General features: G+C 35.3%; 1 protein-coding gene and 1 pseudogene across 1 annotated transcript in view; both read right to left on the reverse strand.

Moving 5' to 3' along the window:
• Nucleotides 1-24,959, reverse strand: part of Ald1 (fructose-bisphosphate aldolase) — a 142,468-nt gene that overhangs the window by 21,390 nt on the left and 96,119 nt on the right. The gene's annotated exons all lie outside the window — the stretch shown is intronic.
• LOC147908821 (uncharacterized) lies at nt 22,487-24,586 on the reverse strand (annotated as a pseudogene).

Raw genomic sequence — 24,959 nt, forward strand, 5'->3', positions numbered from 1 at the left:
CCATTTCCGTTGTCGTCATGAATTGGACGGGCGAGCATCGTGTCTTCGTTATCGAAACATTTATAAAAGGTAACGAATCTGTGATTACGATGCAAAGAACTTTTCGTACTCACTTCGCGCTTGGTAGACATGCTCCAGTTCCAGATCGCAAAACAATACTGTTGGGCTACTTGAAAGCGAAGGTTTTTCAACACCACCTCCGAACCATTGACGAATTGAAAGCAGCAATACGCCAAGAAATTACAGAAATATCGCCTCAAATTATTGCTCGAGTGATGGAAACTTTTAGAAATCAGCTTCGAATGTGTATCGAAAAAAATGGTCGCCACTTGGACTCTGTAATTTTCAAAACTCAATAAAAACAAATGGCATAGCATAAATTTTCAGTTAATAAAAATAAAATCTAAATAGCATTTACAATGGCGTTTTTATTAAAGATTACAATGTGGGAGATCATTTTGCCGGACCCTGTATAAATCCTTCTTTAATTTTATGCGACCGTTCTTATTTTCTCGATATAAATTGTATGAGAGCAAGTCAATAGGAAAACAATAGGAACAAGCAAGTCAATAGGAAGTCAATTTTAGAAAAAACATAGTAAAACACATTTTTTTTTATCGATTCATTTTTATTTCTCAACATAGTCTCCTTTCAGCTCGATACATTTGATCCAACGATTCTTCAACTTTTTCAAGCCGTCCGAATAATGTGATTTGTCCAACTCTTCAAAATAAGCCTCCGTTTAGGCGATGAGCTGCTCTCTAGTGGTGAATCTCTTTCCTCCGAACCATTTCTTCAGATTTGGAAACAGGAAATAGTCGCAGGGAGCTAAACCTGGTGAATATGCTGGATAGGGAAGCAATTCGTAGCGGAATTCGTTGAATTTGGCCATCGGTGCCGAGCACGTGTGAACCGTGCATTGTCTTGATGGACTTTCTTCTTTCTTGATGGGGACGTTTTTTCTTTAAAATGTTATTGAAACAGTCCAATATAGCTGCGTAGTAATCGCCATTGATCGTTCGCTTCGATGAAAGGTAATATGAATTATACCGCGTGCATTCCAAAAAACTGTGACCATTACCTTTTCGGTCGACTTCACAGTCTTCATCTTCTTTGGAGCTGGTTCACTCGGTGAAGTCCATTGTTTTGACTATTCCTTCATCTTGGGTGTGAAGTAATAGATCTGAGACATGTGATGCACCTCGTTCGGGACGTCCAATTAAGGCTGCTACGCCAGAAATCATCGATAAAGTCCACGATATTGTTTTGACTGATCGACGAGTGAAAATGCGCGAGCTTGTTGAGGCCACAGGCATATGACATGGCACAATGATTTAAATTTTGCACAAACAATTGGGTATGAAAAAGCTATCGGCAAGATGGGTACCGTGTTTGTTCACTGTGGACCATAAGCGCAACTGTGTGACGATTTCAAAACAATGTTTGGAGATTTCAACGTAATCCAGATGAATTTCTGCATCGATTCATTACTGTGGACGAAACATGGATCCATTACTTCACACCCGAGACGAAGGAACAGTCAAAACAATGGACTTCACCGAGTGAACCAGTTACGAAGAAGGCGAAGACCGTGAAGTCGGCCGGAAAGGTGATGATCACAGTTTTTTAGGATGCAAGCGATATAATTCATACCGATTACCTTCCGTCGAAGCAAACGATCAATGGCGATTACTACGCAGCCTTATTGGACCGTTTCAACAATATTTTAAAGAAAAAACGTCCCCATTTGGCGAAGAAGAAAGTATTCTTCCGTCAAGATAATGCACGGGTTCACACGTACCCAGTACCGATGGCCAAATTCAACGAATTCCGCTACGAATTGCTTCCCCATCCAGCATATTCGCCAGATTTAGCCTCCTGCGACTATTTTCTGTTTCCAAATCTGAAGAAATGATTCGGAGGAAAGAGATTTACCACCAGAGAGCAGTTCATCGCCTAAACAGAGACTTGGATTGGACAAATCATATTATTCGGACGGCTTGAAAAAGTTAGAGAATCATTGGATCAAGTGTATCGAGCTGAAAGGAGACTATGTTGAGAAATAAAAATGAATCTATCAACAAAAATATATTTTACTATGTTTTTCTACAAACTTATTGATTTGCCCTCGTAGCTCCTTTTCTCAACATCGCCACTTCCTTCACGACAAATTTCTTTCCAATGATAAATCCTTGCAAAGGATCCTCTACAAACGTTGGTATAGTCATGGTGAATGACTTTTTGAGACTGTGCTTGACCACAAAAGATTAATATATGGATTTTATCTCATATATTATAAAAAGGGGGAGGATATTTTTTTTGGTGATGATAATTTACGTAATCTTGCGTACTGCATTTGACATTGGACTATATTCGATCACGCGATCGTGTATGATAAGGCAATAGGTGGTTGTATTCGCGGGTACATTCTTTTTTAATTCAAATTCTAATCGTACATCCAAGGTGCCGCTGTTGATGGACTCGTTTTGTCGCGAGTCAATGTTAGAGTAAAATCTTTCAAAAAGGAGTGTAATCCTTTCATAAAGGATGATTCATTTCTTTCACGAGGGATTTGATAATAAGACGTACGGAAATGTAAATATATCATACAAAATAACGGCTCTGCGTTTGTCAAAATCTAGATCTAGATATCGTACAAATAAAATTCAGAGTTTAGATAAAGATTCACATTGGTTAATTTATAAGTGTCGAAATAAGTTTTACGTGCTGTCATGATATTTTTTTTTATCAGTTTGTAGACCAAAGATAACATATCGTGGTTTTTCCAGCTGAGTCTAGATGGCCCAGAAATGCTTCATTGTACTCGGCAATAGGGGGTACTCATATAAATCTCACGAATGGAAACTCATATTCAGATATCGTCCGCTCTCTAAAGCGTGCAGCATGGATAGTTTATTAAACGTTCGTTCAACGCAACGTGAGGCATTCGCCACTGTACTTTGAATAATTCAAGCGTCAGCTCTGTCGCTGGATCTCCCACTATGTAACCATTGCACGCTCGTATCAAAATTAATTCGTGACGAGCGTCAATTACCACACGTTTGTAGTCCTCGCAAAAACCCAACAATATGTTGAGCGGTACACAAAAATTAAAGTATCCATCGTCTGTCATTAGGCCTTTCGCGGTATCACTAGAGTCGATAAATCCAGCATTATGCAAACTATATGCGATTTCATTAGAAAACGTTGCATACCCCTTCATAAGACTAGTTATTCTAACGTTTCTACTGCGATTAATCTCCATACCGTTGAGTTCATATCAAATTTTATCCAACGTAACACCACAATTACATCCAGAATTTGATTGCTATTGTACATTTTTTTCCTTTGAAGTCAATCTATCTTCGACGTAGAGAATGCTTTCATACATATAACATATATAAATCCTATTGTTGTATGAGTATCCTTATCTCGTCGCTATGTCCAAATGTCGTATTGACGTACGGATTGTACGTATGAAACTCGAAACTTGACGATGCGATCGTCAAAGAATGGTTCGCCTCCAATATTCAAGATATCAATCATCTCAGATATTTCGTACAACAAAGCCAATGATTAAAAATTTAACGTTTGACGCAGTGAGTTTCTTTCTACTGAACGCTCGAATATTTTTTATCGCTGTTGTCCCTCTGGCAAAAATTATGTCCCCTGACTGTTTCGCCTGCTCGTTCAGAACAAGCATCTCACATTATTGTTGTTGTATTTCTTTATCGCCTCCGTATATGTAATCTTACGATAATTTCTTCTCTGTAAAAATCGAGCAATCGTCCATCTTGATCTACAACGCGAATCGTCAAATCCATAATGCTCCGTATGAGGATCGGAAGGTAAATGATCTGTGTCGGTAAATGATCTTTCCGATATTTTATATCCTGATGACACACTCGGTGAAAATTCATCGTGTGAACGGACTTATCGTTGCTGTATGCGCCCGTGGTCACGTTGCATTCAATGCGAATAATATTTACGTTGACAATATTTATCGATACGTCTGATTCGTACCACTGTTGCGGCTCTAGCACGCGATTCGATGAAAATCCCAACTGCGATCTAATATTGTGAGATTTGATGAAATTTACTCGATAAACGCATTTGATCTCAATCTTCATTGTATTGTTATTGGCATGAATAGTCGATGGGTACTGTTCATTCTCTTTGAGAAGCGTTTTCTGTCTCGCAACATCATTATAAATAAAATTGTAGAATTGCATGTTTTAGACTTTATGTCACGTATTTCGTACGATTCTTCGGGAACAATTTCTTTGTCATCTTCGTCAAAGTAAAACTTATTATTCAATGAATTTACATTAGATTATCGTATGATAGGTTTCAACGTCCGTCAAACCGAGCTCGTAATCGCCATCGCTCAAATCTACGGCCGGAAAGTAGCAGCCCGCGAGAATGATACCAGTAAGCGTAAATGTCATGTTTAAATGAATACTGAGTTGAAAGAGTGCAATATCAATTCTTAAATTGATCGTCAACCATCTGTAAAAACTGAAGACACAGATGTCCACGGTTGCTTTGATCATAATGTTGATAAGGCGTGTGATTATACTCAATTTGCCTTACGTCCAACTATCGCACCAATTCCTTTGGTGATCGAAGATTGCTGAAATTATCAAAGAAAACAGCACGATCTCCCCGTTTCACGTACGCCACCCAATGAGTACTTGGTCCATTAGCATTACCCAAATTTATGATACTGTTCTCGTTTCGATACACTTCCCCTGTTGGTAAGGTAATACGAATAAAAATACCTCTAAAATACGCATACGTTTTGCCAGTTGTTGCAAGTATACATTAATAGTTATACCCTTCGATATTTTTGACTACTGTTTAACGTTTTTTTTAATCCTTTTTATTTTTTTCGTTGTGACTCCTCATATATGCTTGTATGGAGCGAGGTAAACTCCATGACCTTCCATGACATAGTTATAACGTTTCAATTCTTCCAACTGAAACGTTGCGCGGCTTTATTATCGTTTATAGCTTTTGCGATTCCTGCCGCGCTGCTGACCAATGAGCCGAAGACTCCCAATAGCGGTTGTTACGTCCCAAGGTCCAACCGTTGGTAATTGATACCTGGACAAACCGGGGACCAATGGCGGGTAACAAATCGAGAGTTGCGCGTCCTTTCGGTTAAGAAGAAACTTACGGTAATCCCTTCATGAATCTTGCTGGTAGTTCGGTCCGTGGTGCGGGACACGCGGCTCAGTCTGGACTCCGGTTGGTCAGGCTCCTTGTAGGTGCTCGATGATTGGCCGGCGCTGATTCCGCTCGTTCACACACGCGATTTCCAAGTTAAACGATAAACGTATACGCGCGGCGGCGTTTATTGTAAAAGGAGAGGTTTCGTCAAATATTATTATATATACGTACTTATAATTGCTCAAAAGTAATTAGTGTATTTTATAACTTCTGCAGTTGCTACACACATATCCAGACTTATGTTATAACTAATAATTAGATGCGGTTAACTAGGAAGGTTAAATAAGATGTACCTATGATTAGATTGGATACTCACGCGAGTAGAATTTAGGAATTAAACTAGAAATCACGATACTCTGGAAGAGACCGTTTCTCTTCGACCAGACCTGACCCCGGGAGGTTTTGAACTAACTCCTTAAAACACTCGCTGCTCGCGAGAGAGAGCAAGTCCCGTTTTTTAGAACCCGAACGCTTTTAGGAAAAAGGTGCCCCTGCATGCTGGTAGGGCGCGTGAGGTGGGGAGAAGATGTCAGGGGCGGTCCCTGCAGTTCTAGTGCCCCGTCGGTTATTGAAGTAAGGAAAAATTTGTAATTTGGCCAGGGACATTCCTGGACAAGTTTTATAAGTACCGCTGTCGTGACACGGTAGAATAGGTAAGATATCACTACGTTTTGTCATCGGTAATATCGTTTTTTCGTCGGCTTTTTCTTCGTTTTCATGCCCATTTCAATTTTTGATTTTCATAGGCACCCAGCAACAGCTGTGCATAGCAAACAGCTGTGACAGCAGCTCTCTCTCCAAGAGTCGAATCTTTCGCGGTAATCCGTTTCCGCACCTCCTCAGCAAGTATTTTGTCAGCTATGTGTATTTTGTGAGATCTTTGCTCCGCGAATAAGCTTATACGAATTAATGCCTCGATTGCCTCTAGCCAATCGCTTTTCTAAATGCATATCTAAATAGACCAAGTTGATATCCGGAGATATGCAACTCGATCGGAAGTGCGTTTATCGCGTGATTTAAAAAACCGTAGCCTTTTGTTGTTGTTGTTGTTGACATTTGCTACAATTTTTTTATAAACGGCACTGGACCATCACCAATATGTGATCAATAACAGGGCAAATTATAATGTTTCAAGCTGTTGCTGAATCTCTGAATCAACTTTTTTATACTCGAGTAATCGATCCCACAATTGATTTATATAATTCTTAAATTCTCGTAGCAAAATAATTTTTCGTATATATTCCAACTCTTTGGCGAATAAACTATTGTCTGACACGATAAGAAGCATTTTGAATACTGAGCGGTTTCACTTTGTGCGCTATTATAAATATCATCCGCTCTCAATATCGTTTTTTTTCAATATTATCAGTGTCGTAAAGGCAGAAGATATGAAGTTCGTGCAACAATCGCAGACGATCAAAGTGACTAATGTCGACAATAAAATACAGACTGAAAAAGAAATACGCAAGCATGGAAACATGCTGCCGATTTCTATACACGGAATCATCTGCGGTCCATCGAACTGCAAAACAAACGTGTTGATAAGTTTGCTGGAAAGTCCACATGGCATATGTTTCGAGAACATGTACTCGAAGTCGTTGCAACAGCCAAAATATCGATACTTGGAGAATTTATTAGCACCGATTGAAGAAATTGGTTTATATTCTCCAATAATAACAATATATTATCACCGAACGAGGCGCTTCCAAATTCCATTTTGTCTTCGATGACGTGGCATGCGACAAGCAAAACGAAATCAGAGAGATTCATATTTTGTGATGAATCGACACGCGAATGTCGACTGCTTTTATCTGTGTCAGACATACGCAAAGATATCGAAGCATGTTATACGCGATAATGTAAATCTGTTGATCCTGTTCAAACAGGACGGTATCAATCTGAAACATGTATACAATAATCATGTAAACACTGACATGTTTTACAAAAATTTCTGTGAATTGTGTCGTTGCTGTTGACAACAAAAGTATGGATTCGTAGTCATAGATAAAGACAGTGCGCTTACGGAAGGACGATACAGAAAAGAATTTAATAAGTATACAATATCTTAACGTGGTTAGTCATCAATACATCAACTACACAACATTTTCTTTCGAGTGCAACATGGATAACAACAAAGAGCTCAAGGATCGCGAGAGGATAGCGAAACAAATTGCGAAAACGAGTGAATTGATTCGTAAAAAATACTGCGCTTTAAAAATCGGTAAAATAAAGGAAGATATAGCATTGAAGAAATACTTTAAACCTATCGTCGAACCTCTAAAACAAATTGTTGAAAACATCGCTAATGATGAATCAATTAAGAAAGAACGTTGTATAACGTTATAAGATAAAAATATTAAGAAAAGAAAACCTGAAGATAATGAAGATATTCATGATGATGAAGATGATAATGATGATGGTGACCATTGAAGTCATGAGAGGTCATCACCATCATTATCTATCATTATCAATCCTCTGGATGGATAATGATGGATAATGATGGTGATGACCTCTCATGACTTCAATTAATACCGTCGTCTAAAAAGTAATGTACAAAAGAATCGAACATTATGTCGAATTCCAATTATGCGTCGCCTGAATCACACGAATTATCGTACGAATGTTCGCATGTTTTTCTCAGTTTTTCTCGAAGACGTTTATGAAACGCCCAATGAACCGCTTGAAACGTTAGTTAAACAATCATTGCAAACCCAACAAATTCGTGAGGAGTTGCATAATCAATTGGGGATGCTTGGACAAAAATATGTAATCATGCTTCTCGGTGATGACAGAAAAAAGACGATCGATCACGTTTATGACGTATACCTCAGCGAGAATAGCACGATGATAAATATTTCGATGTAGACATTAATGACTTTGTGATTGTAGATGGAGTAAAGTACAAAGGTACACCTGATTTGTACGAATTAATTTTCAAAAGAATTCCCGGCGATATTATTTATATAGAAAATAATAAACTAATATATAAAAGTATACTGTTGGCAACAGGCGCAGTCATAAAACGGATAATCCAATAGTGAACAGCAAAGGGTACAAATTTATAAATATAATAGTACCCTTGATGTCAGGTAAAATACAAGTTGAAACAGACATGCCACGCGCCAGGAAACTAAACAATAAGTTAGGTAAAAGAGTCGGAAAAGGTAATACCACGCATCATAACCTTAAACGACAATAAAATCGATTATATTCATTGGGACGATCCTAACGAGCTAGTAGATCGTCTCCGATTGCTTGAGGCCTCGCATCAAGCAGGTCACAATGCCCACGATAATGAAATATTGTCTATTATCGAGGAGCTTCGTGAAGCTGGCTTTATTGAAACGAGATACACAGTCATTTTAGTTGACATCAAAATGTCGATAAACAACGTTTGCATTTAAGAACTTTGTGATATTTTACGCATTATACAGCAATAATCATAACATAACGTAACATGTCTGAGAAGAAAAACTTCGAAAAGTGACGAGTAGTGGAAGAACTGCACGCTCCGGCGAGAAAAAATTTTCCATGCAGACGTGTCATAGTTTCCGGATACGATGACATATGGCAGGCTGATGTGGTCGAGATGCGCCTTTATACACGATTCAACAAAGGTTATTGCTATATTCTCACTGTTATCAATGTGTTGAGTAAGCACGCATGGGTCGTATCGTTGAAAACCAAGCGTGGAAATGAGATGACTACAGCAATCGCAAAGATAATTCGAGATGGAAGATGTCCGAAAAATTTGCAAACCAATATGGGAAAAGAATTTTACAATGCAAACGTGCAAAAACTCCTGAAAATACACAACATAAATCAATTATTCAACATATTCCATAATGAAGGCATCTATCGTTGAATGGTTCAATCGTACGTTGAAAAATAATTTGTGGAAACAATTTACGCACAATGGAAATTATGGATCGATTTGCCGCGTCTCGTGTCTAAGTACAACGCGCAAATCCAACTATCGGTATGCGGCCCATCGATGTGACTCCCACGATTGCTGAAAAACTTTTAAACACGGTGTACAATAGCATAAAGACCGTCGCACTCTCGCGATTCAAAGTGGGTGACTCAAAGTGGGATACGTGTAAACAAATTCAAGACGATCTTTGAGAAAGGTTACACGCCAAATTGGACCATGGAAGTGTTTAGAGTCGTCAAATTACAGAAATCTAATTCTGTAACGTATCTACTGGCAGATTACCGTGGAAAACCGGTCGCTGGAGGATTCTATGAGTATGAGTTGCATCGCTAATCCCGACGTATATCTAGTTGAAAAGGTGTTGCGGAAAAAAAGGAGACAAGGTTTACGTGAAATAGCTCGGATTTAATAATTCACACTACTCTTGGATACACAAGGATAGTGTGTTATAAAAATAAAATTTACAAATTGTATAATTATTTTTATTATGTGTTTATTTATTTTCCTTATGTAAATATATATTAAATATAAATGCATTATACATGTTATATACATATTACAGATGCATACGTACACACGTACATACATATATACATATTATACATACGTACATCATACATACATACATATGTACATACGAACGTACATACATACTATACATACTACACATAATATACATATTAAATATATTATACATCATATACAAGTGTGTTTTTATTAATAAAAAATACATAAATACGAAAAAAGAAATGAATTTTTTTAATAATATTTTATCATGTCCCCATGGCAGCGTGTCGATAGAATGAACAATGTATCGCTTATCATCATATGAACTTAGAGCGATTTTCGTTTCGGATATGGTGTATACTTCGTGCAATTTCGATCTTATACATGCTACTGTCTACGCGTCATTTCAGTTGTGTCATTGAGACACTGCATATAATCAATGAACGTTATGGATCTCTACAACGTTGCTCTTGACGCCCTTTGCCTTCTTCTTTGCCTGGTATCTTTTTTGCCAGTGCAAGGCGTACATTTTCGCTCTAAGCCCGACGAATTCGGTCATGATCGCACTGTTTTCATCTTTCATTAAATCGGGAACGTTTTTATTTATTAGCGGAATGTCGTAAGAGCATTATCGATCGTGTAATCGCTCGTATCGAATCTATTGATATCGTGTTTTACAATAGCGTAGACATCGTCGCATTCGATAAATAAGGCTGTCCATGTCGGTATACATAATTTTACATTTTTCATGAAACAGCGGTAATATGTACTCGTAGTGAAATTCGTATAAACACATTTTAGATATATCGAGAATGCACATACCCACGTATATTGGTTTGTTGAACTTCACCTCGAGCATTTTTATCGCGACCAGGTTCTCGGAAAAAACACTTCTACTATGAAAGTTTGGTTTCGCGATCATTCCTCTACGTATCTCCCATCCCAACGCATTATGAGTCGCACATTAACATGATTAGGTACATTCTCCTGGTTTTGCCGAAAACCGAGTTGTTTATTAATTTGAATAAGTTTTTCTCGAACTCATTCTTTGCTAAAGTTCTAAAATTTGTATTGAGTATTCAATGTATGTGTGTGTTGATTTGTATTCAATGTACTCTCGAAACCATGGAGATTGCGTGAATTGCAGTATATGATGAATCTTTATAATGCGGAGATCGTGACGAATACATTGCTGCAGATTGCGATAATGTATGACGTAACGCTTTTTATCATACAATGTCGCGAGGAGCTTCTCCTCTTGCTTGCCGGGTGGTTTCTCGCGCATTGGACAAAATGGTAGACCAGAGTGTGCATCATGTTGCGGATACTCCAAGTCAACCTCGAAAATGTAACTCGTCGGTCAACCTAACGTAACATTCATGACATCAAAATTGTCTACGTCATCGACCCAGGGAAAATCGGCATATGGCAATGTTGACACATTGCCCAACCGTACAAGTTATTGACGTCATAGTACATCAGGTCGATGGTTTCGATGAATCGTACGATTGCATGTACTTGTTGTTGGCCTGCGCATATCTGTTTGAACATTGACTCAGACCGCCACGTATATCACGTTCGATAAATAGAACCATGTCAACGTCGGTAAGAAGTTCGAAATTGATGTGAGTATATTTCAACATCGTGTCCCACGTCAAACCCGGTAGTGTATAATAATATGCGGGATCGAGCCATAACTCGTGATGCAACTATCCCGAAAATTCTCAAATATATCGGCGAATAACAATACATCTGTTTTTAAATATAGATCATGGTAGTTCTGTCCTTTATACGCGGTAGCTATATCCTTAATAATAAAGTGTGTGTCCGATAAATTATGAAAAACTGTGGGAATGCAATATGAATCTTTATAATTTAAGTTGCAATTTGAGTGCGCGGGGCCTCTGTATCGCCCGATCAAGTGGTAATGATCGCGTATCCGTCAGGCGCGAACGATTTTTCGCACGCATGGCAGTGCGTAGCGCTGTTAAAATTTTACCAATCTTCTCGCGAGAAATCTGCCATGACATTGACCGAAAGTATAGACTCTACACTATGCGCTAAACTTCTGAGTTCCTCGGCGAATCATGTGACGTAATCGTTATTGCAACAAAATCGATACATACACAATGAGTTGTTGTATGAACCATGCGTGTAATATCCGATGCTCAACATCAAAACACGTTGTGATGTTATCTACACAATATGTTGACATATTCAGGTCTCTCTCCGTCTTCTCCAGGGTGCATTCCAGGTCGGCGTAGACCATGAATGGAATACGCTCCTTCCTGTAGTAATTGCTGAAACTCAACCACTTGTCGTCCTCGCTCGGCAACCTGATGGCGCAATTGTTTAATTTTCCACAGTCTACGTAGATATCCAGTTTTGCGCTCTAAAATAGTGCAAGCATCTAAAAAAAAAGTATTATATAATTTTTTTTATTGTCACAGAGGTTACAAAAAAATATTTTCATAATTTTCAATTAAATATATACACATACCTATCACAAAAGTATTTTTTATCTCCATATTATGATTTATGAGGCGGGACAGATCCTTTATCCATGCAAAATGCCTTGTATTATCGTTGCATGGATCCTATACATACAAGAGATTAACGTGTTTGCCCCCCTTTCGATCGGTAAGTCGTAATGAAAGAATTTCTTTTTGCTCTTTGATGAAATAAACAGTGATAGAGATGTTGTTGAGACTTTCAAATCTTTTAATTTGACTCAATGTCATTGGAAACTGGATGCCTGTGAGATTTAGCACTGTAGAATAATGACTCTCGCTCCGTATGCTTTTTAGCTGGGTATAGAACGGCAATCATTGATCAGGCAAAATGCATTGTCCATGGATTGCATATTGACCACCGTTCTCTTCATTTTAATTTCTCGTGAGAGTTCGATGCGACATACCGCGTGCAACGGATTGTACTTGTTTACGTTTACAATTAAATTCAAAATACTCGACTCGCTATCGCGTTCCTGGAATTCCTCCAACAATGTCAGAATAGACTCAATCATACGCGATGCGTACCATTCTTGCAAATCAGACAAACGGAAGAGTTCATAGTTTCTCGTGCTCACACTTTTATTCACACGTTTATCACCCGATACAAATTCACCATTAAACATTGTGTATCTTAATATTATTATGTTTCTGACTAACACTTTGCACATATTCCAGCACTATCTCTCTCGCTATCTTCGAGGAATTGGCGAGGTTCGATGTGTCCAGAGTTTATTACGGCACCAATCAATATACGGTTTTCGAATGATGTATCAACCTCGCGCCATCGAAGTCCCACGCTATACCCGGCACTCACTTGCACAAAACGTTCGCGCACAGTATCTTTCAAATTTCCGAATCTCAAGATCAAGCGATCAACGATTGTTTAACATCAATCGATAATCGTAGACGTTTAGCACAACTCTGTTCCTCAGTGATGAAATTATCACAATTGCTGTTCCCATGCAAGAAACTCTTCTCGTGTATTCAACTGAGCGGCTTGCGCTATGAGATCACACTTCGTTTGATCCATATTAAAATGTACTGTTTTTCACAGTCATTAAAATATAATTTTCACACAGTCACTAAAAAGTATAATTTTTGCACAGTTGCGTTAAATGTCTTTCACATTGTGCAAATAGAACATAGATTACATGGTAATATTTGATACAGCGGATCTCGGCATTCCTTACACTACCGTCAATATGTACGAGCACAATATGTTGTCTAATAACATGTTGGCAAACAGCGTGAAGACGTAAAAATAAATGCATTCTTATGATGAACACGATGAACAAAACTTGTCTGAAGAATGATTTGAAGTATATAAATAAAAGTATGTGACGCACATCCTATTTGTTCCATCCAAAATATTGATTTCAGCTCGCGTTATCGAACGACTTGTCATCATCATATTGTCACAGTCGCTTTCATAACATGAGTCCGCTATACCATAATCTAATTCTGATTCTGATTCTGATTCTTCTTTATCAATTATAAATTCATCTTCTAAATCTTCTAAATCAGTTTCTAATTCTTCATGTTCTGCTTCTACTTCTATTACATTTTCATATTCCATCTTGAATAAAACTCGAAGAAAAAAATTTTGAAAAAATTGAAGATTCGCGTATGTATTTCCTCAAACCTTTCAGTTTCACTACTGATAGCGTGTATACAGATCTCTCCATTTTTATATACTACTGAGGATAGGAATTGCACATTTTTGTGAATATTCTTTTTCCATTATCGAATTTTTTACTTTTGTATCCCTCTAGGTGATTCATAGTATGGTCTAATGTCTTCTACATCGATAAGATATGTAAATTCCACATTTTTGACAAAAGACTAGATGGAAATGGAATATTGATGGTACATTATTTTCATGAACAGACGTACTTTATTGTTGTTCGCGTCGATCTCTTAGATAAAAAAGGTTTGATATCATTAAAGTGCATTCTTAGTGTCATTGTGCATTAGGCTTAATGACAATTAAAAATTAACGTGCATATTTTTTAAGATAAGTAAAATTCTAGATTGGATACATTGCTTAAAACTCACTTTTGAAAAAAGATAATGGGAACAGACAGACTTTATTATCGTTGGCGTCGATACTTTTAGATAAAAGAGATTCGATATCATTAGAGTGCATTCTTATGATGTGTCAATTTGGTATCCTTCGACCACGTTGCAAATGTTCTTCAAATAAATAATGTATATAAAAAAAATCCCCTCCATTTTAGGGTATGTAAAAAAAATGTGGAAGGGAACACTATTTAAAAGAAGAGCTCCGGGCAAGTCCGTTCGCATTAGTCGTTCAGAGAGCTTCAATAGAGTTCAGACAGCTATTGCTAATTATAAGTTCTCTGAGAAAATAAAATATCTCAAGCCATGAACTATTACGTTCCAATTCAACAGGATGAGACGTACAAGAGATAGTAAGTTCATTTAATTTTATAAAATATTTTTGCTATATATATTGTTGGCGCTTGTTAGTATTAATGTAGCTCAGCAGGCTGATACCAGCCCATTGGCTTTGCGACGTGATTGCGGCGTGATAGCGACGTGTCGTGTCGCTGATGGAGCCCACCGAAGGGGAGGGCATGCGCGCGACTATGCTGCCTGCGTGTAAACCGCCGCGCTTCACACAGTTGGTTTTCTAGAAGATTCCGTGTGCGACCTCCTCGCGAATAACACGTGCACGAATGGTGCACAAGTTTTATTACTTAACTTTATATTTATTCATAAACGACGCGAGTATAATTCAAGTATAATAAAAAGAGGTCTTATATCAAAGCAGGGTGTATTTCATTTTTATCACACTCTGCCAATACCGACACGGACAAGTCACAAGACAGGAGACACAGATCTCAGACAAGGAGAAAATAGCGCAACATAGCGCAACGGGGACACCAAGGTCCTCTCCCTAACACATATTATACGTTATGTATTTTTGTAAGATCTATTTACATGTTTTTTTTTTCAAAATGTATTTTCTCAAACATCGTCTAGTACATCTTTGAAACCTCGCTAATACCTTGTATCTTGATAAGAAAATATGCATTGACATCGGCAGCATATAAATTTCTGGACATTGAGATCGTTGCAGGATCTATATCTCATGTGCAAATTGCGATTGGTCATAATCGAGGCAACTGCATGTTCATACTCCTCATGCTACGTGGAAGATCTTTATCGAGAGGCGTGCAGATATCGAGCGATTAATGCAGTTAGCAGTCCCATCATCATCACCGATTCAAGATCTAAATATGAAAATTATTAAAATTTATGATGAATAACGTGAAGTTAACATTAAATGGCACATGTTTGTACATGAAACCAACAACTGTGCTTTTCTTATTTGAGCTTGAGCAATGTGTTGAACATGTATTCTATGGACTGAGTCAATATACGCACAGTAAGAATTTCGAATATTTTATGTCATTTTTAAGATAAAATTGTATTATTAATAAAAACGATGCTGCACTTTATACAAAATTTATGATAAAAATTATAGAATGTGAACTAATAGTGTATTACATGATAAATAAATATATGTTAAAATATATATTCTTTTCTTCTAAAATTATTTTATCTTCAGTATTTTCGCCTGTTCTTCTTCATATCTTCGTAGTAGTATTGAATTAGTCAATAAGAAAGCGCTCTTGACCATTTGTATTACATTGATAAAATAGAATATTATTATAATTAATATTATTAGATTATATTATTAAAAATTCATAAAAATATTATCATAATTAGTTTCTAAGTCGTATCATTAAAAATCGTAAATATCATATCTATTGAATAAAATCGTGTGCAAAAAAAAGAAAAGAAAAGAGAGCGCAACGGGAGGAAGAGAGAGCGCAAATAATAAGTGTAGGACTGCAACGGGTAAAAGAGAGAGAATTGCATCTTACAATGGGTTAGAGAGAGAAGACAATAGTTTAAAGAGAGAACGCAACGAGTGAAAGAGAGAAGGAACAAACTCTCTTTTCCCCTCTAACACAGACCCCGATGACGCGATTCTCCCTCCCTCGAACCCAGCATCTGTGACTTCGCCCTCCCCATCCGCGCGACATTAGAGCCATCTGCTGATTGCTGTATCCGTGGATTAGAATCGATGCTTATATCTTACTGTCATTAATCTTGGATTACGCTAAGAGCAGATGACGAAAATATGCGCATAATTTTAACATAATAAAAGATGCTGATAACTAGGGTGCCGGGTTACGTTATGTCTCATTCAATAGTTCTTTCCGAGGTTATTCGAAAGAGCCATCACTTGATCCCTTATGCCATTTAGGACTTTTGAACGTATTTCATCCCAGGAGGGAAAAAGGTTGTTACCCCTTATGTCAAAAGATAGCCCTTCTGATGTAATAAGTGTCCTGCAAGTTTCATTCAATTATCTTCATCCGTTTAAAAGTTATTTAAGTATCCCAGCACTTTCAGAACACCCTGTATATTACATAATATTTATAAGATCTATATATTATTATTACGAGTATATTTACATTATATAACAGTTGCGCTCAGTATTTATTTGTAATCAAAGAATAACAGATTTAGTATTTATATCAGAAAACTTGCACTCTATATAGAGTACACAGTTTCTGACAGATTGAAATTTCTTATTCCCTGTTCTTAGTGCCTGTATTTTTCAGATAAGCAGTGACCAGTGTCTGAATAAACTCTGAATAAATAATGTTTTTTTGTAGCAGCATTTAGCTTTGTTTAACAATTAATTCATGGATCTGAGAACATTCCTGCAGAGAATAATGAGCATTCTACAATAAGTATTACTTAAGCTTTAAGTGCTACAAGAAAATTGATGAATTTCTTACAACTTAAGACTTAAAACTTAGGTCATAACATGTAATACAGGGTCCGGTAAAATGATCTCCCACATTGTAATCTTTAATAAAAATGCCATTGTAAATGCTATTTAGATTTTATTTTTATTAACTGAAAATTTATGCTATGCCATTTGTTTTTATTGAGTTTTGAAAATTACAGAGTCCAAGTGGCGACCATTTTTTTCGATACACATTCGAAGCTAATTTCTAAAAGTTTCCATCACTCGAGCAATAATTTGAGGCGATATTCCTGTAATTTCTTGGCGTATTGCTGCTTTCAATTCGTCAATGGTTCGGGGGTGGTGTTGAAAAACCTTCGCTTTCAGGTAGCCCAACAGTATTGTTTTGCGATCTGGAACTGGAGCATGTCTACCAAGCGCGAAGTGAGTACGAAAAGTTCTTTGCATCGTAATCACAGATTCGTTATTTTTCATAAATGTTTCAATAACGAAGGCACGATGCTCGCCCGTCCAATTCATGACGACAACTGAAATGGCAAGGTGCGAGCTACCAACCGACTACGCTAAGCTCTCCCTCTCTTCAGTGGTTCGGGGACAGTGGCGGTGCAAAATGTGGGAGATCATTTTGCCGGACCCTGTACTACTATATTGCTAACGGCAATTAAGAGCTGCCGAAAACATCATGGTGCAAACGATCGCTTCTCACTTCCACAATTCGTGTACTTTCGCAATGCGTATGCGCGTGTTCCCAACCTATTTTATCATATTTTATCACATTTATTGTGTCCGACGTATTCAATAGTGAAATTGAGTTTGTTATTTGACCTATATAAAAGTACTATACAAAAAGTAAAGTACAATTATATATTTTAGACTTGGTATTTCTTTTAATTATACTTTATAATATCTCTACAACACGTGCCATGAGTTCGTGTGTATACGTTCCCCGCATGCGCAAAGTACACGAATTGTGGAAGCGAGAAGTCGATTTTCTATCTCACTATCTTGGCACACCCCCCCACTCTCAAAAAGAGGCTGCGTTAGCAACATAGTAGTATTACATATAGCCTTGATGGAAGGGGTAATATGATATGTGTACGATAGAGTATATATTATAATAAGAGTACGGACAATAGGGTAACGATCGGTGATTGATCCGCTAAATTGAAACAAAAGCAGAAGTTGGATACGCGTGTGTACTATCAGTATATGTACACCATTTACACAGCCATTTACACTGTTTCCAGCGAGTTTTGAGTGCATCAGAGCCGTCAGAGATGAATAGTTTGTTTGTTCATTTTATTTAGCAAGTCGTTTAGACTGAGAAGAAGGAGAGGTGAGTGGATTAAGTGAAATTATATATTCTTTTAATGAAATAAAAACGTGAATTTGTGTCAATCATTATAACTTAACATACAATATTTGTTTTTTTGACACATTAAAGCTACAATGCCTGAGCAGATTACTGCACAAACCCAAAAAAGGTTTTAAAATGTGTCGTTTTCCACGAAAACCAGAAAGAAGAAAAATTTGAGCTAAAGATATAGGACGACAAGACTGAACTCCGTCTGATAATCGATGATATTATGTGAGGTTTTAGTTCGGTGTTAAGTAAGAATTTGCTTTTATGATTTTGTTAATATAAATAAATTATTAAACGATGTATATTATTCTCCAGGTATATTTTGATACCACAAATCTATTGCTGCCATGAGGTCAAAGACGCACCAAGCGCATACTTTTAATACATTTACGCGTATTAAATGTTTCACAAAAGAGACATATTATTTTATGTCAATCCTTCAATGTTTCAGTTTTTTAAAAGCATGACATCAATAATTAAATAAAATTTGGAAGTTCTTTCAATTCAAGATAATATCACAAAATTTTTATGCGAGAGATTCCAAGACCTTCCGTATTTGCTGCCAAATTGTCACGATTTTAAAAATAAAATAATTAAAAAATATTGCACATTTTGATTAAAAACGCTTTCTGTGATAATTCACGATAACAGATCCAATTTTGCTACTAAAAATATGGCTATGCACCTAAATATTAAACTAGTTATGCATAATAACCAAAGAATATTATTAGTGTTTATTATTTTAAATTTTTTATTTATTTATCATTTTAAATTATTTTTTATTTATTTATCATTTTAAATTATTAATTTGTGTTAATATTTGCTTATTATTATATATAATTGCAATAATATTATTGGATTTAACTATCAATTATGTTAATTTGCATTAATATTTGCACTTTATTTGACACGTATGCATGTGTCACTTATTTTTATTTGTCATATGATTGTGATTTCTATTTTGATTTTTACTGTAATATTATCGTGAAATAAAATTTGGTAATTAATTTATGCATTTAAAATAAAATATTTTATTAATTTCATATTTTATAATCATTGATGATTTTTATTTGTTATTGTGCGTGCGTGCGTGCGTGCGTGCGTGCGTGCGTGCGTGCGTGCGTGCGTGCGTGCGTGCGTGCGTGCGTGCGTGCGTGCGTGCGTGCGTGCGTGCGTGCGTGCGTGCGTGCGTGCGTGCGTGCGTGCGTGCGTGCGTGCGTGCGTGCGTGCGTGCGTGCGTGCGTGCGTGCGTGCGTGCGTGCGTGCGTGCGTGCGTGCGTGCGTGCGTGCGTGCGTGCGTGCGTGCGTGCGTGCGTGCGTGCGTGCGTGCGTGCGATCCTGAACTTTTTATTAACATTCGCATTCAGGAAGTCAAAATCTATAAAACACGCTTTTCTTTTTACTTACACCCTTGTTTACACCTTTATGGGAAAAATCAGCCTCTTTTTAACATCTTTCTTTATGTTAATAAATAATACGGAAAAAATATCATATTGTCTATAAGAAGATCCTAAAGTCGTCTGTATTACCAATTAAACCATATAATTTTTGTATAACAATTACTTTTTTCCTCTTTTACTAATTCGAAAGTTCTTTTCCAGGATTACATTATACACATTAAAACATGGTGGAGTCTATGTTAAGAACGACAAAAAAAAAATTTTGAAATTGATATCTTTTTTACCATTTTTTAATTTAATATGACGCTCCAGAGCTGTCACACGTGACTACATTTCCTTCATATAAAAGCTGTGCAATCCATATTTACGAAATACTAGTCCAGACTAATAGTTTACACGAAGAAATAACGTGAAATTCTTAAAATTGAACTTAGACATCTGATTAAAACATTATTGTTATACGAAAATTTACATTTCTGTGTGCGTGAGATTGCTGTAGTAATATGTAGTGATGTATCAATGAAACGTAAATCATCTGTAAGTACTATTTACAATATAACTAATCATCTTTTTAGGATCTCCTTTCATTTAACAGATATATGAAAATAAATCTTCAAATATATTCGATTTTGTTAAAAAACATTTTTTTATAACTTTGCAGAGTTAAATAATTTATATTTTTGAAAGACGAATGCATTATTTAAATTATTTTACTACGATTATATGTATAAAAATAATAATAAATTTATATTTCTTCTGAGTTTTCTAACGAAAAATTGGAAAATTAAATTCTATTCAATTTTTTTTCTAATTCGCTCTTCTATGTCTTGATCTCATGAATTATCTGTCTCATCCGTATCGTTCATATGGAAGGAAATTTGTATTCGCGTGCTCGATATCATTTTTTTAAATATGTATATATGTAAAACGTGAATTGACCCTAATTTAAATGACATACGATATATGAAGTTTTTATAACCGTACATGATGAATGCATCAATGATTTCTAATCGATGGACATTGGTTTACTATGTAATTAGCATACGCTACGCTGAACCGTTACTATGTAGAACTTGTACGTGATCGAACAGTACTATTCACATCGAAATGCTTGAAGTCTACTCTCGATGAACGAATGTGTCAAACGATAACATACCTTTTTTTTCTCGGTCATTAGTTTGTCGCATACTAATTTTCTTTAACTTACAATTAGCTATAATAAGCAGTTACAAATAAGGCTCAAAATGAATACAGATTCAAACGAATCAGGGCTAAAGGAACCATGCTGAATCGATTATGCTAATAATCAAAAAACATCAATCTTTAGATTAAAAATGCATTTCGATCATTTTTATGATCATTTCTAGTAAAATAATCGAAACATTTGTAATTTAAAGATTGATGTTTATTGATTATTAGCATAATTGATTCAGTTTGGCTCCTTAATTTCTTAGTTTGAATTTATTATATAATGAGCAGTATTGTAGATTAACTAATTTTTTTTATAATACATATCGAATATTGATATAATTGTATAAAATAATAATATGAAAAATAATTAAGAAAAACTTTTATTGTCAGTATTTAATCTTGTAAAGAAAAATATAAATAATTTACATTTATTACGCAATTAATTACATAGATAAAATATTGAAACTATGTAACATTGTAATAATTAACATTAATATTTCAATCTTTTGAAAAACTAATAATTGTTTATCGAAAAATTAATGATGTCAAATATGTCTTATATCAAACTATTGATATACAGTGTCCTGCAATTTTTTGCCAAATAGGGCGGACTAAACTGAGTCGAAAAGTCCTCTACCATTTTACAATTTTCGCAATGATTAATAAGATATTAAGAGAGTCACCTCATATAACTGGTTCAAAAAATCGAAAAAATTTTGTTTACTTTAATCGATAGTAGTAAATATATTCTCAAAATTACAGAACGAAATTCGAATAAGTTAAGAAATTACAACCCATTTATGATGCACAGATATACGGTGCGCGCGCCAAGATCCTCTGTTCGGTTCGATCATGGAGTATAGATTCGATAATAAGTCCGGTATTCATAGTCGATTCTTATTTCAAGAGTTGTAGAGTAATGTCTTAAGTAATGTCTTAAGACGCTAATACAGCCGTCTGATTGGTTCGTGATTTCTTAAAACTATACTTAAGACGGTCTTAAATATAAGATCTAACTATGGATACCTAAGAGGCTGAAGTCCAAACTTACATGGCTGTTAAAAAGCGTGGTCAAAAATAGTCATCTGATTTAGTTCGATCGAGATATGACTTTCGTTTCACGACACCTAGAGTCCCTATATAAGAGTCTGAACGATCTTGTGAAAATTTTCATTGGCTTTGAATTCCAATCATCAATGCTATTATATCCCCACTTCGAGTACAATGAATGCGCGGTAAAATTTATATTTGAGATACATAGTAATAGTGAGAATAAAATTTATGTTCACGATAAAAAGTTTTTTATGTATAAATACATATATATATTCATACACATATATATATATATATATACTCGTATATTATCACGCGTAGACGAGATACAGATTACTAAAGTCATCTATTGGAAAAATAATGGATTTCTTTTTACTACACCTAATATACATAAACTTACATAAATAATTGTATAATCATGCACAAATATGTATAAACATACATAATTATATAAAAAATATGTCAATACATGTCTATTCATTCTTCTTTCTTTTGTAAAATTATTTAATATTAAAACAATACGAGATATAATAACAATAATATAATAACAATACGGGATATAATGAGATATAGTGAGATAACAAAATGAGATATAATGAGAGTATAAAGAGTTCATTTCTAAATTATTGAAACAAACGTTTCTGTTTTCAGCTTCAGGAGGAATTACAAATACTTCTTGAAGCATTTGATTTGTCTGTTTTAGAACGTTTTTTTGTCATGGAAAAATGAAGGATCAGAATATCGTCATCCTGTTCGTAATTAGTTTGTTTTCCAATGATTTTAAATATTGGGATACACATAAAATCTTTTTAAATTGTAACATGTTAAGAAATTTCTTTCTTATATTAGAAAATAAATTTTCCACACAGTCCTGAGTAAATCGCGCTCTTAATACAAATACGTATCTTCGATCATTAACTAGGTATTTCGTCAGTTCTATAAAAGATTGCATTGTTAACATGACACCAGTTTGTACAGGTTTAAATTGCTTGTCTTTACCAATTTGGATATTACGAAATAAATCAAGAACAGATTCTAGAAACTGAATGTTTTCGTTATATACATTTTCATTATTGGCTATTTTTCGTAATGCTTTTGCAGTTCGCAAAGTAAGTAATGCAAACCATTTCGAAACTACCTCAATAAATAAAGCCATTGTTTTGTAGTCATCTTTATTTTGTTCCTGTCCTAAAAAGTTTAATGCACTACTAATATATGTTTCTATTCAACATATTAGTTACTAGGCTCACCTTCATTTTATTAAAATTTGTCGGTGATAACATCATTATTCAATTTTGATACTAGCTTAAACAACAAATTTTCTTATATTTCAACCAATTCTTGTAAATGAGTAACTTGAACAATTTTTGAAGACAAGTTGTTAAGGTTTTGAAATTGCTCTGATAACGAGATAATTTTGTTATTCGTTAAGTTTGTTCTTAGATTCTTCAAAAGATGAGTATCAGCAAAAAAAGTATAATTTTCACCTATTATCGATTGGATGACAGATAAAATTATGTATTTTTGCATATTTGCCAGTATAAATAGAAAAGACTCTCCACATTCCTCGATTCATCCCTCCCATATCTGATGTAACACTATGTACATATAGACCTCTATGTACATATCGACTCAGCTTTTTCAATATTTTTTTCAATTATAGATTTTAAACATGCACCATCAAATTCATCAGAAGTGTAATAATAAGCAACGACCTTCGAGTAGATAAACCTCCAAGCATAAAAACTAATCCATGAGTAGCAAAAGGATTTTCTCCTAATTCAGAATAACAAGAAAAGCATAGTAATAATAGTAATAATAATAGCAACAGTAATAATAAGTAATAATATTAAATAGAGTTCATAGATGTACCATGTTTATGGATAGTATTATAGTACAACCGATAATAGAATTTTCTGATGAATCATGCTGTTCACCACGTGCAAGATTCATTTCATCCAACGCTAGCATGCAATTTTTCTCTCTATCATCCTGAAACAGTGATACTTTGTCTTTCAAAGCTGTGAAGATGTCATCACATATCCCTGGTTGAAAATTAATTGTCTCAATTCTTTTCAGTATATGTGTTGACAACAAAGGAATATTTTGTTGTATCAACTCTTTATAGCCATTCTCAAAGCAAAAAAATTTTATTCTAAGTGCTTTTCTTATTGTTTCTTCAGACTATTTATATACTTTTCTTCTTGAAGAGTCTGTTTGCAGCCATTTGGATTTGGTCATTATTAAAAACTTTATTTAGTATTTCCCATGATTTTAACAAACTGAATATTCTGTGGAATATGCTTCACGTGTATATGCATTTGTGTTGTAACTTCTTTTGATGTAGCCAAGAGAAGGGTGACAGATGTTTTGTGAAGTGGTTCCTTCGGAGTGGTTTACCTATTAGAAAATACATAATCATTTTGTATATTCTAGATTTTACATAATATTTAAAGTGAATGAACATACTATATGAAAGTTTTCTTCTTTTTCTTTTCCTTGATGAACAATTGAAAAAATTGTTGGCACAGCATTGTGTTTTAATTTTCTTATCCTATCGACTCGAGTTTTCTCTCACATGTTTTCAGCAAAATGGATCCAAAAAATATTATTACATATATAAATATTTGTTCATTTCATTTAATAATTACTACATAACTTACTTCACAAACACATAAGTTTCGAGATGGTAGTCAATTTTTGGGCTTTATTTGTGACACCCATAAGGTCCTCCGTTCTCCGTTACGTGGAAAAGGTCGTAGCAAAAAATCTTTTTCGTTATTGTTTTTGCATGCGGGCATACAACAACCAGTCATACACACAACAATCATTTTTTCTGAGAAAAAAATAAGATTAATATTAATAATAACGGAAGCAGCTCCGATAATCTTGACCTTGACATATGTTGTCAAAGTCATGACCCTAAGTGACCTCCAATAAGTCTTAGCCGTTG

The sequence above is a fragment of the Acromyrmex echinatior genome, chromosome 8 (assembly GCF_024713525.1).
Source record: "Acromyrmex echinatior isolate Ae372 chromosome 8, ASM2471352v2, whole genome shotgun sequence".
NCBI classification, from domain to species: Eukaryota; Metazoa; Arthropoda; class Insecta; order Hymenoptera; family Formicidae; genus Acromyrmex; species Acromyrmex echinatior.